At 42.4% G+C, this 17,579-nt stretch overlaps 1 long non-coding RNA gene across 1 annotated transcript in view; it reads left to right on the plus strand.

Annotated features, from left to right (window-relative positions):
- Nucleotides 1–11,890, plus strand: part of LOC138566025 (uncharacterized) — a 28,389-nt gene extending 16,499 nt beyond the window's left edge. Inside the window, exon 2 of the long non-coding RNA XR_011301793.1 lies at nucleotides 11,641–11,890. This is a non-coding gene — a long non-coding RNA (uncharacterized lncRNA). The remainder of the gene's footprint in view (nucleotides 1–11,640) is intronic.
- The last annotated feature ends 5,689 nt before the right edge of the window (nucleotides 11,891–17,579 follow it).

A 17,579-nucleotide genomic window follows, 5' to 3' on the forward strand; every position in this document is an offset into this window, starting at 1 on the left:
CAGGAAGATCATTATATTGCACAGTTAACTTGTCCCAGTGGCACATATGAAACAGAGTTACATGTGAACCAAAAATAATTCAAGTATTGTGATTCTAGAGAAAGAACGGTTGAACAAATGAATAATGAGAGAAGAGAAAATAAGATCAAAAATACCCTTAGAAAAGGAGGTCTGATTTATAAAGTAAATATAGTGTTGAAGAGAAAATCACAGATGGCACAGGACCTACTGAAAGTAAACTATTGATTCACACTACAAGTAAAGTACAACGAAACTCAGAGAACTGCAACCAAGAAAAGAGGATTAATAAGACATCCCCGAGAAGGATCTCAAAAGAGGAGAGAAAACCCAATAAACCGATTAAGGAACTAAGGAGCTTAAAACAAGAAATAACAAGAGACTATTTGCAGAATATGTATTAAAGGGAGCCCAAGAACCCAACCAAGGATGTGAAGAATTCTGGTCCAAGAAGTCAAGAAAGACTCTTGGTACTAAAGACTGGTATTGGAAGTACTCACAGGAGAAGGGAGTCATTCTTCTGACTTGAGATAGTATTTTCTTCCTAGTGGTAGGGTCAGTAAGGATAGTTTTGGACAGCAGACTTATTCCTTTTGGACATTTCACAGTCGACTGACGAGCACCTTAGTTAATAACATAGGTAGGGAACACCCATAGTGTTAAGGAAAAACAGACGTTCTCCATTTATTTTAATAAGACACTTGGTATCATGCCCTCAGTGAGTCAGTGTCCTTGTCACAATACACTCATTATTACTGCATTTGCGGTGCAAGTGTATAGTCCTCCTCATATGAAGTTAAGATGTCCAATTGCACAATTCAACATATTGTATCTTGCTCCGGGAGTTACTTCCTCATTTGTGGCCCCAAAGGTAGTGCTTCCATTGAGTTTTCCACCCTGCCCACTGTGATTTAAGGCTTAATTGCCTGGACCATCAACTAAGCCAAGCCTTTGCCATTTTCTTTAACTATGACAGATCTGCCCCCTAATTCAATACTAGGAGTGCAGCTGCACAACACAGGTTTATCTGATTCCACTTTACAGGGGAAGCCATCCTTCCATTGCCACTTTCGACAGGATGTCTTTCCTGTTGTCCCAGCCGGTGGAGGGAGCGGTATCAAGCCTGTCTTTGCACCCCATCCAGTCCTCAACCTGCATGTGTTGGGCCTGGCCTCCCTTCACCTCTTCATCTCTTGCACCCGGGTCTGCCTGCTTTGTTGCAGGTGGGGAGGGCAAATTCTTTTCTAGTCCCCCGTTGCATGCTCCCCACCTGCCTGCAGGTTCCTGGGTCACAACCAGTGCTGAAGAAGGCACAAAACTGGTTGGGAAACCTGTTGCTGGATGATGCCAAACACTTGTCATGGCTGAGCAAGGCCCGGGTTTACAAACGTGGGGATAAGAACAGCAAATTACTTGTGTGGTTGGCCAGGCAGGAAGAAGGGGATAGTTGGGAAGCTGAAATTAAGCATGACATGGGAGATGCTGGTTAGGGAGGATAAAATGTAGCCCATGTGTTTGCTGACCTCTACGCCATAGTACTAGAGGTAGGTGTGCAATGGGGCAGGCGACTCTCCTGACTGAGCTATGGATGAGACCGTTGTCCCCAACCCAGAGGGGCATGCTGGAGGCAGAGAAAACGCTGGCAGAAGTAAAGCGTAGTGGGCAACAAGCTCAGTCGAGTGAGATGCCATGCCTGAATGGTCTTCCCGTGGAGCTTTGGAAACTGCTTGGGGACAAAGTAAGCACTCGCCTAATATGTTCAATTGCTGTAGAGGGAGAGGGATTCTACCTTGTAATCTTATGGAAACTATAATAACTAATACAAGAAAGGGAAGGTCGAAAGAGTGTTGTGAATCCTATAGACAAATTTCCCTATTGAATGCCTCACTTGATCCAGTCAGACCAAAACAGCTTCATGCTGGTGAGGACCACGCAACTAAGCTTGCAGCGACTCTTCAAAGCAATAACAATGGTGGAATCTTTTCCCCCCACCTTTCCAAGGCAGTCCTGGCCCTTGACTCCTACAAGGCCTTCGACACAATATACTGGGCCTACATTTGGGAGGTGCTTAAGAAAATGGGTTTGGAGCCTGGGTTCTTAGACTGGGTTAGACTCCTGTATGAATCCCCAGTGTCCAGGGTAAGGGTACACTGGCGGCTATCACTGTCTTTTCCACTGTAAATGGGGACAGGACAGGTATATCATCTGTCCTCCTTTCTATTCACGCTTGAAATGGAGCCACTTGCACAACGGTTGAGGAGCAACACTTTCATTTTAGATTTTACATGGTCTGGGGTGGGGGTTACAGAGACTGGATCTAGCCCTTTGCTGCCACCATCCTCCTATATCTGAGTAAGCCAGAAGAATCTATATCGAGGGCCATCAGCCTACTCAATACGTTCAGAGAATACAGCAGACTGAAATTTAGCTGGGGGAAATCAACGTGTTGCGTGCTACAAGGGGAGGAAATCAAAAAACGCAGATGGGGAGCTATGGGTCACAAGAAAACATACAAATATTTTGGCATTTACATAACGAGGTCAAGGAAGGATTTCTTGAAGTTGGATTGGGACCTCCTGGTGAATACATTCCAAGGAACCCTGATGGCAAGATTGCACTCTTCAAGATGATAACATTCCCAAACTTCTTATATATTTTGCAGGCCAACCATTACAACGTTCCTGCTGAGGAATTCGACATGGTAGAAGGATGACTATGCAGACTACTGTGGGCTCCACCACACCCAGAATAGCCTTATGTACACTACACAACTCAGTATGGGAGGGTGGGCTTACTCTCCGTAATCTCCGAAAATATTTTGGCAATGCAGCTCGTGGTCACAAATGACTGACTCTTCCTTGATGATGAGGACCCTATGATTAGAGTGGAACATTGGTGTATGGGACCGTAGACACCCTGCAACATTCTCTATGGTAGGAAGAAAATGTGCGCTCACGGCGGGCAAACTATTAGTGAAAACATGTAGCATATTACTAGATAAAATTGGATGGAGCTGCAAAATCACAAGGGATCTGCTGCTCTGGGCCAACACATTACTTCCGGAGCTTTGGGGAATCCAAGGACTTCGAAGTTATGTGGAAAGAGGGGATAAATCATTGGGGGGCATAATGAGTAATAGGGGTGCATTTGTTCAGGGACCTGCAGGATCAGCTCTGGTTGGGCAAGGGGATGCTCTATCAGTATATACAAAAAAGACACACGCTACGCATAAAGCTGGGAGAGTACTTCGATGTCCAACAGGTTGTCCAACAGGAATCCCCCGTTTGGCCAGGTGGCGATAGAAACATTTGACACTAAGCTAATCTCGACAGTTTACAGGTGGGTAGCTGCTAAAACTTCTTACTCTCTGAGCACACTCAAGGAGAGATGGTAGGATGACTTAGGCCCCCTGGAAGAGGGGGACTGGGAGTGCGCATTAGGGTCAGCAAGGGAATTAGCTATTAATGTTGGATTTCATTTGGTAAAGTACAAGGTCCTTCACAGAATCTATTATACGCCTCAGAGGCTCTTTAAAATGGGGAGAAGGGACAACGAGAATTGTCCCAAATGTTGGAGTGGGAGAGGAACCTTTCTCTATATGATATGGTCATGTCCCATAATTCATAACTTCTGGGGAGAATTTGTTGATGTACTTGAGGCCACTCTGGGCAAAGTGTTGCAGGTGGAGCCTCTCCTATGTCTGTTTAGCGTCTGGGGGGACTCTGACGTTTTCACTGGGAGGAAAACTTGGTGGGACTGGCCCTGGCCATAGCAAAAAAAGCAATCACAATCGTTTGGGTCTCGACCAAAGCTTCCTTTTGGGGAATGGAAGGAAATACTGGAGAGGAGCATGGAACTCGAAAAAGTAGTGTACTATCATAGAGGCTGCCCTGACAAATAGGAGAATGTATGGAAAAATTGAGTCTCTGAAGGGAAAATAGTAGACAAGGACACAGTCAATTCTGGGAAGAGAGAATGTTCGAATGCTATTGGAAGACTAGGGAGGTTCTACTTTGGTACTGGGGCAGCGGGTGGGGTACTTGTTCGGGCTTTCAGGGGAAGGGAGACGGTGGAGTTTACAGGGAGAGCCTGGAAAACTACTGTCGACGACTATCCTACGATGTTCTGAAATCTGTTATCTATGGATTATCTGTAGAATAATTCAATAGAAGTGAGTCAGAAAAAAACAGCAAACAATTTCATAATACATCACATTTCAATAATAACTAAATAAAATGTGCATATCTTTCAACAATGTCTGTGAGGACGCGCCAAGCTAATAAACGTTGCCAATCTGTGCAGGTGGTTGGTTCTTCGATTCTAAATTCATAAGAGAGCAAAAACCAACCTATAATTTCTGCAATTCACAGATCTAATTTGGAACTAGCCATCTGCTTCCCATGTCTCGGTGAAGAGGGCAAAAGAGCAGAAAGTAGTACCCATCATCACGCACTCCATCCAGCAAGAACAACAATCTGTATTCATTGGACCACCACTTAACTTGGTTGCTCCTCAGGTGCAACATGTCCAATCTTACTCTAGCATGACTGTGCCTATGGGGCTTCCTAGTAACACTGTCCAGGTATTCCAGTGGACCCTCTCTGCTTGCCTAGCTAAAATAACTCCTCACACTATATTTGTGTAACGACTCTGCCCAATACTGATTTGTCCTCTCTTCAATAACTAACTTCATTACAGCCACAGCATTTAGTTTAATTTTTTCAGAGTAATTGTACGTGTGGTCCAACCCTAATTGGTTAAGACCGTGCTTCATGTCTTTGGGCTGGGTGATTGTTTCCTCTTTGATCATGGCCCCCTATAAGCTCTTCACTGTCCCATATTTTCTCCCAGGATCTGGACACTTTACACAACGACCAGCCTTCTATCTGTCCACCATTGTTCTCTATGCACAACTGCACTGGCCGCTGACTTGGGTTTGTGTATCCCTCCCCACATATTACCTTCCTCCCATTGTCACCTTCATAGTTTATAAAGCCCGTTAATAGCCAAAGCTAAAAACTGCCTATGCTATGCACTAATACACAATTCAAACCGTCTCTACCCCGAGTCTGGCTGCACTCACACCAGATGGCAGGCACTGCAGCCTCTGCTGTGAGTCTGCCTCCTCTCACACGGGGCTCTCTGCCCCGGAACCAACTGCCCCTTTTTCAAACTGTTTCCTCGGCTCCTTCCGAGCTAATCATCACATGCCCCAGTGTAAGCAACCTCTGCTCGCCTCACACACTCCAAGACTTTACTCAGAAATGCTGCTGTTATGTTTTGCACTGGGTAAACAATTGACTGCCTTGTGCCTGAGGATTATTTTCCATAGCAGCAATGTACACACAGAGCTCGGTCATAAATACTCGAGCTTCGTGTGCACGGTTATCGGTATGCACCGTTAATTGGCAGTGTCCATAAACTGCTTGTTATTTTGCCGACTGTCGCACTCTTATTTTGAAGATGTACGTAATTACAATCTGTGAATACAAAACCCTTAGCAAGCTGTGTGAGAACTGATGCAAACGTCCAGAAGGGGCCCTGCCAATATGCAGATACAGGAGGCCTGTTTTGTTAACAGGGTCTTCTACATATGCATCAACTCCAAAACCCCCAAACAACTGGTGTTCAAGGACGGAACACAGAGTAATGACACATTTCACTGTCCGTGTCCCTTAATCCTCCCTTAGTTCTGATTCGATTTTTGTTGCAAAAAAACACCGGAACGAAATGAGTGTTAAGAGCTCCCTATGTGAGAAGGTCGGGGCACCCACAACTAATTTTTTTTTAGATTAATCTACCTTGCTGATGCTAAGTAAAGCCAGCATACCCTGTATCTTTATCTGCATTCATAACTTGAAAGATGCACCAGCATAAACTGTTCTAATTTCGTAAGCCGCCTGGTCGTCCCAGTCCTCTAGCCACCAGACCAATCATTCCTCTGCCCCAGCTAAGCTAGTTTCTCTCCTCCTCTCCCCTCACCCTCTCTCCCAGAGACCCTACTCATGCATCGCTCTAGTGCCTGTGGCATCATGGATCAAACTTCAAGTACCAACCCTACAAAAGCGTGGTTCTTCTTCTCCCCTTAATTTCCACTTAACACAGTTTTCTTTTGCAATTATCTCACATATCTGTGAGGGACACATTTAAACCGGTTGCCCACACCCCTCTTCTCCAGCCTCCCACATGCAGTTCATTAATGCTTATGGAGAAGTTATTCCCATTTCAACTATTTGCTGTACAGGAGTGCAGTCTAACTCGTCTCCCTCCAAACTCTCACTTCCCCATTGCTGAGGTTTAATGGCCATCCCCATTCCTTGCCAAATGTAAATTTGTTAGCGCCATACTTTGCCCTCTCAATTCCATTGGAAGGCCGCTTGCTAACCAACGGTGGTGCCTGCCCCACCTCACGCATTCTACATACCCATACTCCCCCCACCACCATTTTAGCAGCATTCTCCCCACCCACATACCTATGTTAGACACATCCTGAATCCTGACCCCATTGTAAGAATTCTCACCAGAGAGATGCTGGACCTGAAACAGCGCTGAGGGGGCGCAGCTGCAAGACATGAAACAGTGCTTAGGGCGCATAACTTCTTTCCTGACTAATCAGCCCCCTCATGGTGTCTGTATATATTGCCTTCCCTCACCCACATAGTGCAGGCTCCCTATACAGCACAGAGGGCCAGTGGGTCTGGTGCACGCATTCTTAAGCTACTACCTGATGTCAAACACAAATATAATAGAACATGTGCCAGGAAATACAAGAATGGGGAGGTCAGGTGACTTAGGAGTGAAAACATGGATTTTACAACAAATAGAATATAAGCGCAGAAGAAAATGAGCGGGGGAGGGGGGGGCTTTACGTGAGCTTTTTGGTGAAATCCGAGTCAGGGAATCCAGGGGTGCAGTGCAGTTAATAGCTGTGCCGCAGCATACGTCACAGTGCTAAAGCCAAATATAACTCTCTTCCTTCGGGGCTGAAGGGTATTTCCTTTCCTGTTGGGCCGCACACACGCAGAGGTTGAGACTGGCAACAACAAAGTGCTGGTAATATTTATGGTTCCTAGAAAAGGATGTTGGGCCCAGGGTCGGACTGGGGAATAAAATTGTCTCGGGCACTAACGAAAAAGTGTCCCACAGTTGCAAATGTGAATTGATTCATTTTGTGACGCTGTTTGAATAGAACACAAGGGGGTGGTTTTGATCAAATGTGATGCAAATTGTAGATTTTAAAGAATATTTATTCAGCAACACTGGTCCAAACTATAGCCGCATAGTAAAGTAACTCATCAAACTAGCCCACATTGGCCCAAAAAAGTGCCCCACTTTGACCCAAAAAACTGGCCCATACCAGCCTTTTTCGTTTTTGGTTCGGCCCTGGGCCTATTGCCCTATAAGCCAGTCCAAGCCTGGTTGGGCCGTGGCAAATAAGGTTGCCACACTACATCAGCCAAGATCGGAGCACAGTGCCCAATCTGAGGCATTCACACGAGCACTCTGTTTAATGCACATGTCCGCTTTTGCTACCGCCTTCCATGTTCTTTTACTTTGTTAATGCTCCCCTTTTATGCATATGTTGTTTATAAACCATTAACACCCGTGTTTATTGCCTTTGCTAAGCAATTCAGCGTGTAATATTGAAGCCCGGCCACCACCCCAAATTGTACTTTTCTTTAGCACGTATTCAGCGCTTAGGAAGTACATGGACGTAGTCTAGTCAATTAATCTTGCAAGGGCGCAATGCTATCTTGCATCAGCCTTTTCAAACGTTGCCTTAGTGCAATTATGTAATGCAGAAATGGTTGCATTGGCAAGTTGCATGCTCTGATTCTAAGTGTATGTAATGAGGGCCCGGGCGTTATGCAATCACTCCTACTGAAGCGTGCATCGTATAACATGGTTTCTGCAGTGGTGGTTCTTGTGCAAAAAGTATGCTGCCTTGCAGCATTCTAATGATTCGACAGTATAAATGCATTACAGCCTTATTGTTGACCCATCCAACCTCCTCCACTAACCCCTCCCGTCCCACGAGACACCAGAGGAATAAATGCGACCCCCATCCACATCTAGGGATCAATGGATCACTAGGACTGGTGGTCGCATAGGGGTCTCATCATGTGGGGCTGTGTGGGACAGTATGCTTCGCTGTCCCCAGGTGATCACGAAGGGTTGTCTTCATGTCATCTTGGTCCCCACCCAAAATAGCCTAGGTACTTGTAAGCATGTGAATGGTTATTTTGGTGCCAAGCCGGTCAGATAGCACAGCGAGTAGAGCGCTCGCTTTGACATCCGTGCAGAGCCTGCTGGCGCAGGTTCGAATCCTGGCAGGGCCAAACTCAGCCTTTCATACTTCCGAGGTCGATAAATGAGCACCACACCCCGTGGGAAATAAGCAGCGCTCAGAAACCACACCCCGTGGGAAATAAGCAGCGCTCAGATACCTGAGGGTTCGTAGCGCTATATAAATGCCCAAACAAACAAAAATACAAATAAAACAGATCAACATACCACATATCTGGCACCCACGATCCATAATACTCGTCGTGCATAATGACCAATAAATAACTACTTATTCCATTTGCAGTTTAGTAAGTATCCTTGGCAAGCTATACACATGCCTTAGAGGTGCAGTGGAAGTTAGTGTTGGGCCACATTTTGAAAGCGATCTCTTAATTCGTAATTCATGGCGGCATGAGATCTGATAGTATGGGGCACTAAACATCATGAGTCAAATCAAATAATTGTATTTCATTCCTCTATCTCCTACCAGGTTTCCTTTCAGTAACCGCCCTCTTTTCCAGGTCCTTAAAGTAATGGACAATCCCTATTTATTTCCATTAGTAGATGTATACAATCACACTGCACCAATCACTGTGAGGTTTCATGCATACATGCATATGTATTTATTAGTTCCAGAATCAGCCTGACACGTGTTTCGAGCCTGAGCTCTTCTTCTGAGTAGCTAAAATGCAATAAACAGTTCCAAATTCCTGTATATTCTTCGCTGTTGCGTCACAAAAGTTGAATTTATCGGCCTTTTGGCACAAGTCCACGTTGTCAAGGGACCTTGTGCCGAAAGGCCGATAAATTCAACTTTTGTGACGCAACAGCGAAGAATATACAGGAATTCGGAAGTGTTTATTGCATTCTAGCTACTAAGCTCATTGATGACTATGTCAACAACAAGAACACTTTAAGCCTCAGAAGAGCTCAGGCTCGAAACAGGTGTCAGGCTGATTCTGGAATTAATAAATACATATGCATTTATGCCTGAAACCTCACAGTGATTGGCGCAGTGTGATTGTATACATCTACTAATATATTATTTTCCTTGTGGAGTATTCGGCCAAACACCCACTACATACAACCACCCGCTACCATCTAAGCTTCATCACATAGTGTGCAAGCGCTTGGGCTTCTTTGTCTTTTGTGCTACTGTTTCTGTTCCCCATATTTATTTCCATCAATCGCCATTACAGCCACTCCACGTGATGTATTACATTGTTTTCAGCAGAGTTTCACTGACATTTTTAAGCACTTATCACAGTGACCCACATGTGTTCCCCATGGCTGTCTTGCGATTGGCCCCCAGAGCCGTTACCTGATACGGAATCTCGTTGAGGTCGAATGCCCCGGTGGCATTAACCCAGAACTTGCACCCCTGCTCGTGACATATGCAGCCCCTTGAGCAAAATGTACTCACCATATTTACGCAATCTCGTGTCTCCATGGACATGTGCAAGACGCTTTAGCATGCAATATATCTCAGCAAAGCCTTGCTCTGTGTTCGCTTTATTATCCGCATGTCTCATTCGTAATTTTTTTATATGCCATATCATTTTTTTAACGACTGCATCTGCTACATTAGTCTGAGTGTGTGTTTTGCATCATTTCTATTACAGAGGCATCATCTAGTTTTCTGTGGGAATGCATGTTTGCAACCATTGACATCTATTTGCACCAATTTCAATAGTGAAAGGATTTTCCACTGTCTCATCCGCATTTATCCTAATATCTTGGTAATGGTCGCAAAGAATAATTGCTGAATGCGCGTTTAAGTGCGCATTCGACATTGTAGAAAACCTCGAATCCGTAGAAAACTTTGAATCCCATAGTGCCTAACAAGAGGGGCAGGAGTTGCAGGAGTGACCCCGGCTTCCCTGGTTCGGCATTGTGGGCTTTGGGAGTTGCAGGGATGTTGTCCCCGCAATGCTTAAATTACACGAAGAGCAGGGGACAAATGTCCAAAAACCACATTCGACATTTTCAAAATGCAAAGATATCAGCTTCTCTGTTTTGAGGCTCATTCTTTTCGTCTGCAGTTTTTTCACGTAGATCCAGTATCTCTCTGCTGAGTTCTTTTTTTAAATTTTTTACCTCAAGATACACTGAGATTTACTAATTTTAGTAATGTAAAATGCTTTGAATTTTCCTCACATATCCCTTTTGAATTGATATTTCAACAAACAACTTGATTACCTCTGTTACTTTGTATGTACCTGGATTAGCAAGTACATATTTTGAATCTAATTTGTAATTGAATACCCTTTTTATCTGTACTTTTTTTTTTAGCAGATCTAGTCTTTTGTGTGTCTTCCCCTGCACATCTTGTATCGGCCAAGCACGTTTGAAAGTTTCAATTGCAGGGTTTAATGGGTTAATGTACTACTAACCCGAATACTTGGATATACAAATGGAAGCAAGGCAAAGTCAAGAAGAACCAGCAGAAGATTCTCCTGATCCTGAAGCAATTCGAATGGAAAGTGTCTCCACTTGGTGTCAATGCCATTTTTCTGAACTGATGCCCACATTAGAAGAAAACATCTATTGCTGAGAGAATTTGACCTGTAGGGTCTATCAGAAGACCATTCTCCACTGTGCATGCAGCATCAAGGTGACTTAGGGGCTCCTTGTCTTTCCCATTCAGTTCTTCAAATGCTTATGGCCCTTAAGACAAGATTCCTATTTCAGGATCTGGAAACAACTAAAGACTTACCTGTTCACCTAACGTCCTTCCAGACAACCAAGTGTACCTTCCTTTGCCCTGCCGCTATTCGCCTGTAATAGTGCCTAGACGCCCTAGCGTTAAGTGCGCTCCTACAGATGTAAAAATAATAAATAAGAATTTGTGACACTGTTCGTCTGCATGTTCCCACTAATGAGTGAGTATAGTATTGAAGGTTTTGCAACAATTTGACAAACTTTACCATTACAAACCTTTTTGTACTTTGATCATGCCAGACCAGATGTATTATTTTCTATGTGATGGCACTGGCAGTTGCTTTTTCTTTATCTTGTCACCTATTCCTCCTCATCTTGTAATATAAATATTTCCGTCTTAACAATTTATGTTTCTAAGATTCTTTACGTTTTCCTTATAAGAAAAACAAATATAACAATGTTTTCATAGAACTTTATTCATTTTGATGTTTTCCTAGGTGTGTGACGTGGCCTGATGGCAGTCTTTTGGATAGCTTTAATTATATATTTGTGGCATCTAAGAATGCTTACATGTCATTTATACTTTTGACTGTCCCATTGTGAATAATGTTCAAATGTTCGCTTCAGTGTACAATCTATTTCTCTTCTGTCACTCAATGTCCTTTCTATCAACAGATGGTATTGTCTTGGGGCATATCAAGCACGTACGTGGTGGATTCACTGTCAAAGTGCATGCATAGTACATGCCATCACTTAACAATTTCCAAGTTCGACAGGTCAATTTGTCTGCTTCAGGAGCATCCAAGACATTCAAGAGGCCTTGAATGTGGCAGTTTTGTGTTTGTATCTTTTTGCAAATCATTCATTTACTGACAAATGTTCATTTTACATTGCTGGAGATATTGCTATTAAAGTATTTATTCTATTTTATGTGTATTGTTTTGCCATTTGTTCTCTTAACATGACTCAAAGATGAAAAATGTCCATAGCAACCATTTGCCAGGGAACAATTATAATGCTGCTACTATGGGTGAACTTTTGGTGCATAGAGGCAATTTCCAATAAAAAAATCTAGGATCGATCTTCAAAAAAGAAAGATCAAACTCTGATAATATGTTGCATCTCATTTATTACAGTGATACACACAAAACTGTAAAATAAGCACATGGTGTATGTGTAATTACTAGTCTGATTTTTGGACATCCATCTATATATACTTCACCATTATTTTCACAATTTTTATACTTACAGTTTATAGCTAGTGCCGCGTCAATTAACAAGCAGTTTTCCTTCTCTCCGCAGCAATCTCCATAACATTCCATGCATGTTGTTGGCTTACAAAAGTCATGGGTCTCATCATAAATCATGTCACATACCATAAAAGTGGTCGTTTTCTACAGAAGGAATTTTGGCACTGTCAATCTGCAGTATGGGTAATGTGTGGCAGCGTGGTCCTGGTGGTTTATGCTAGCCATTGTCAAAATATATTAAGAAATACGTATTTGTGATGCAATATATGAGGAATACTTTTTTTCTGTATAGAGCATTGGAGCTCACAAAGTATGTACGCACCAAACACTTAATACAAACTCACAACAAAACGGAAAAATGTAGTGTTTTGTAACGTTATGTCAAGAAATTAATGTAAAATAAATATGTTTTGGAACTTGAAACATCATGGTGCTTAGGGGCAATGTGGTTTGTGTTACCAAAATTAACAGATCATCACAATGGACCTTATCTAAACATTTTGCATCCTTTATGAACACAATTATTTGTATGAAGACAAAAAGAGACTAGAACATGCAAAAGAAATTTAAAATGGTTGGAAACTGCAAACTTACCCATGTGATATACAAAAGCAAGATTTCACTTTCCTCGACCAATATCACAATAATTGACATTGCTGACACTCCTCTGAATTTGCTCAATTTTACTGTGATGCCATTGTGTCTTCCACTGTTTACACAAAGAACACAATTAGTTCCAGAACAATATGCCTTAAACAATAATTCAATTTATCACATGGCACATCTTATTGTCCAAATTTAACACTGGAAATTGAGAAATGTACAGAAAGTCACATATGTCTGTAGTGTAACTCTCTGTAGGTGGCACCATCTAGAAAGAGTTGTAGATGGTGCCATACTTCTTGCATCATCCTAGCCTGACCCTGAAATGTTAACCATTACTTATATTATGTACTTCATGCTATCTTCTTGTGAAATGCATACATTCTGCTATATTACATCACAATATGCACGTCCACACCAGTATGCAACTTTGCAAATGGCAACTCAAGCTCTGAATAGGTAGAAGATCAAAATGTCTAAAAATTATCAAACCTACACCATAACTCCATGCAGATTTTTGATAACTTGGTCAATATGCCATGCTACGCAATAGCACTTGATCAATGAAATAAGCAGGATGAACCACTATGCTTGGCTGTTGAAGTTTTTGTTGATGTGTCAACAGCCCACTTTTTTTCCTAAAATGTATTTGTTAAAGGGAAGCAATGCAAATAAATGGCACCACAGACAGGCTCTGTTTCTTGTCAAAAGTAAACAATGTAAATCCACATTTGTCGGCTAACCATCCAGCCTCCAGCTGGAAGTCACCTCACCTCACCAAGAAGTTGTCTGCAAACGATTTATAGTCGAAGTATTCAAACCAATTCTGCGTCATGTTACAGAGAGAGGAGAGCTACGTGTCTGGGACGATGCCAGTGCAAACCTCTTTTCACAGATAATTGACTAATTAAATGGATGCAAGCTTCAATGGCATCCAAATATCTGCCACCAGAGACGCATTGTCTCTTGCTAGTCGAATGCAGACTGTGTAAATAAACAAACATATGTGAACAGGCTGTCCTGGCTCCAACCAAAGGTCGCCTCACATCATCTAGAGACCATCCTCACCCCTAAACAATCACATGAGCTATTGGAATTTGGCAAGATCCTATACTCGGGTGTGCCAAGACTCCAAGAAGATGCTAAAAGAGTCCTCTTGTCATAGTCATTTGACTACTCAAAGGGATACAGAATTCAATTAATGAAAGTATCTTCCCCCACAGGCATGGTATCTCTTGCTGGCCAAATGCAGGCATATGTCAATCGACCATCCTGGCTCAAGCCATAGCTCACCTCCACTCATCTAGAGAACCCCGCAAACACTAAACAATAGCATGAACTAACTGAATTTGACATGATCTTATAATGGGGTGTGCCATCAGTCCCAAAAGATGCAAGTACAATTATCTTATCAAAGTCAATTGATTACTCATCTTCAATGGCATGCACATATCTGCCCCCATAGTGATGGTGGTCTTTCTAGTCAAATGCAGACAGACAATATACTAAAATACGATGAAACTGAGCACGCTGCCCCTGCCAAATGGCCCCCTATTTACATCAACAGACCACCATAAACGACACCACTAGAACATTGAATTCAGCAGGATGCCGCACTATGTTGAGGTACTGAGAGGGAGTCGTGCAATTCTTGAGGTGTTCACATGGCACATTTGGTTACCAATCTGCCCAGATCAGGACATGCGACTTTTTGATTCCATTAAATCCTACTTTCTATTTTCTATGTTCTAACAACACACATCTGAAGACCCACCGGAAGGTGCTACACATTTTTCCAAACGATGGGGCAGTGATACGACGATGGCTGCTCAAATATGGCTTTCAACACAATGACATTGAAAGCCATGCAAATGATGTAGTAGCAGATATGCAAGGAAATCAATGTAGTGTCTGCAGTCAACAGTTTACAGCTGAGATGTACGAGTCTTCAGAATATACAAAGAAGGGTCACTGCAGACTGAATCAGAGGTTATTTGCAACTACTGTACATACTATTTTTGTGCATGGCCATGGACAAGGGAGTATAGTATAGATGAATGGCATGAAGTCATAAATATTGCTCTGTTTCAGGTATATTTTTTATGTTTCAATTTCTACTTTGCCTCCTGACCCAGTTTATTTATTGAACAATGCATAAGACTTATCTGGCAATTCTGATTGTGTCCATTCCCAACAGATTGTACTAAAAGCATCAATTACGGTCATGGTTGTTTTGTGCTATGCATTAAAAAGTATTTGTTAGTTATAATTCATACAGGGCATGTCACCAATGTGGCTTTCTGTAATAAATCTGCCCAGTTTAATGTGTTGTCCCATCAAATTTGCTGATTTTGTAACTTACTTTTTCTCTTGGCCCCTTTCTTATCTTTCACACAGCATCCTTCAACACTTCCCTTGGAGTGCACGTATTGCACTGTGAGTTGCATTGTGCATTGTGAATGTCTGCAAAAAAGCCTTTCAATTGACAGCAGGCATATTATTGATAACTAGTGTACAGGCCTGTGTACACGAGCCAAAGTGCAGGTTTTCATTAACACAGTAGGACCACTATAGATCCTAAGCCTACAGCTCCCTCTAGCGGTACCGACAAACAAAGCTATGGCAATTGGACCACTGTATTTCCTAAGGCAACAGCTCCCTCTAGCAGAGCATTCGGTGCATTCGGGCAGCCTTTACTGCACATGACGGCTTCGGACAAAAATACATCTGCCCTTTTATTATATAGTATGATATGATTGTTCATGTGGTGCCTCGGTTGCTTGCAAAGTACTTACAAATCATATTTACGTGTGTTCTATCTGTGACTCTGCCTCTTGCACTCTTTCATATATTGTTCACAGGGGCAAACTGGATTGTCAAGCGCATCCTCTGAACCATCTGACATTTCGCAGGGAGGTCAGGTATTCCACTCACTGTTGGTTTGTCTATTAGGTTGAACAGTCTCTATTCTAACTCATAATACAATCTATGCCACTATTATCAATCACTGCATTGTCCTTCATGAATGCAATGTGTTGTCTTATTCTGTTTTCTCTTGTGGTAATAGTTGCATTTTTACATCACTGATCTTATTTTTTATCTGTAGGAATAGAATGCCTTGGTCATCTGTGTTTGGTTAACTATCAAGTAATTTCCCTATACTGATGTATGCTGAACACGCTTGGCTTGTACATTACTGTTACTTTTTAAATTGCAAGCGAGTGGTGTCAAGTCACTAAACCCTGACTTCAGATTGTGTGGGCAGATGAGAAAATACTATAAATATAAAGGTGAATAAATGGTTGAAACAAAATCTCTTGAAGGAAGAAGGTCTTGATTCCAGAGGGCAGTTTCCTTTCCCAGGATTCTTCTTTACTCCTTGAGGTTCTTAAGCACAACAGCTCTTTGGGCCTCTCTTGGCCAATTGCTACACTTGCACACAAAAACAGTCTGGCTTTACAATTTTGTTTTCTTTCAGGACTTCGTATTGTGTGGGCTGAGGAGAAAATATTCGCCCCTCAAATGTCTATCTTTTTCTCTCATCCCATAGTAGGATGTCAGTAGCTTTTATGGTATCATCTGAAAAAACACACGATGCACAGGTATCTTACTCCGAGTTTCTTTGTGTCTTGGGGATGCATATTTATGGGTGTGGAATTGGGAGCTTGAATTTCAACAATACCGGTCCTTACAGTTCGTGGACAGAGTTGATAGTATTCCCCGTCCAATTTTAGAGCGTCATAAAAATGGCTTTGAAAAATTTCTCATTTCGTGCTCTGCAGGAAAATACTTGTTTTGGTACAGCCTTTTCATTACCCTCTGACCCCTAGCATTGGGTGTTTATTTAAGAATCACTGTTGCTTTATTCATTCCTGTTAATCTATTATATTTTGTGAAAATTTAGAGCAGTGGGTGAATATTTTTTCTCATGGCAGTATGTATTGTGAGGAGTCAAAAATTAAAGTCGGACACAAGTTTGCCATGTTTTTGGTAAAAGACATTTATTGAAAATAAAAGGGGTTGGGAAAAGGCATCTCTGACCCTGCTCTAAGAGGATTTTCCCTTACTAAACAAAAACTAAGGATCTGTCCATGTCAGGATGTCAAAACCAAACCTGTCCTGTGTCCAAGGTTCTATTCTGACCCTCACACTATAAACTAAACTCTAAGATGAAAAGGGAAATGTCTTTAACCTTGGAAGGTTAAGTGTTCATAAAGGAAGAATAGATGGTTCAAACAGAAGGTTCTTCAAGGAAGAAGCTCTTGGTTCCAGAGGGTAGTTCCCTTTCCCTGGATTCTTCTTTACTGCTTGAGGTTCTTATACACAACAGTTCTTTGGGCCTCTCTTGGCCAGTTGCCACACTTGCACACAAAAACTGTCTGGCTTTACAAATGTTGTTTCTTTCAGGGCATCTGGTATTTCTCTCTATCAGATGGTGTGGTTTCTTCTTTCTTGTTTAACACAATCCTTTTCAATTGCCTGGTATACTCTCCTGCCAGTACCTTTGATTCACACACTTGAAATTGCCTGGCATACTCTCCTACCATGGCTTCTGATTCACACGCGTGAAACTGCCTGGTATACTCTCCTGCCAGAGCTTCTGATTCACACACTTGTGACTGCTTGGTATACTCTCCTGCCGGGACTTCTATTCATTCAGTGTTTTCGCCTGCTTCCAAAGTTGCTCATATATAACGTGGGATAATTTATCCTTCTGATATGTTATCCTCTCTCTCTGCTTCTCAAGTATTTGCATTGTGT

This window comes from Ambystoma mexicanum, chromosome 2p (genome assembly GCF_040938575.1).
Source record: "Ambystoma mexicanum isolate Mex_15411 chromosome 2p, UKY_AmexF1_1, whole genome shotgun sequence".
NCBI lineage: Eukaryota > Metazoa > Chordata > Amphibia > Caudata > Ambystomatidae > Ambystoma > Ambystoma mexicanum.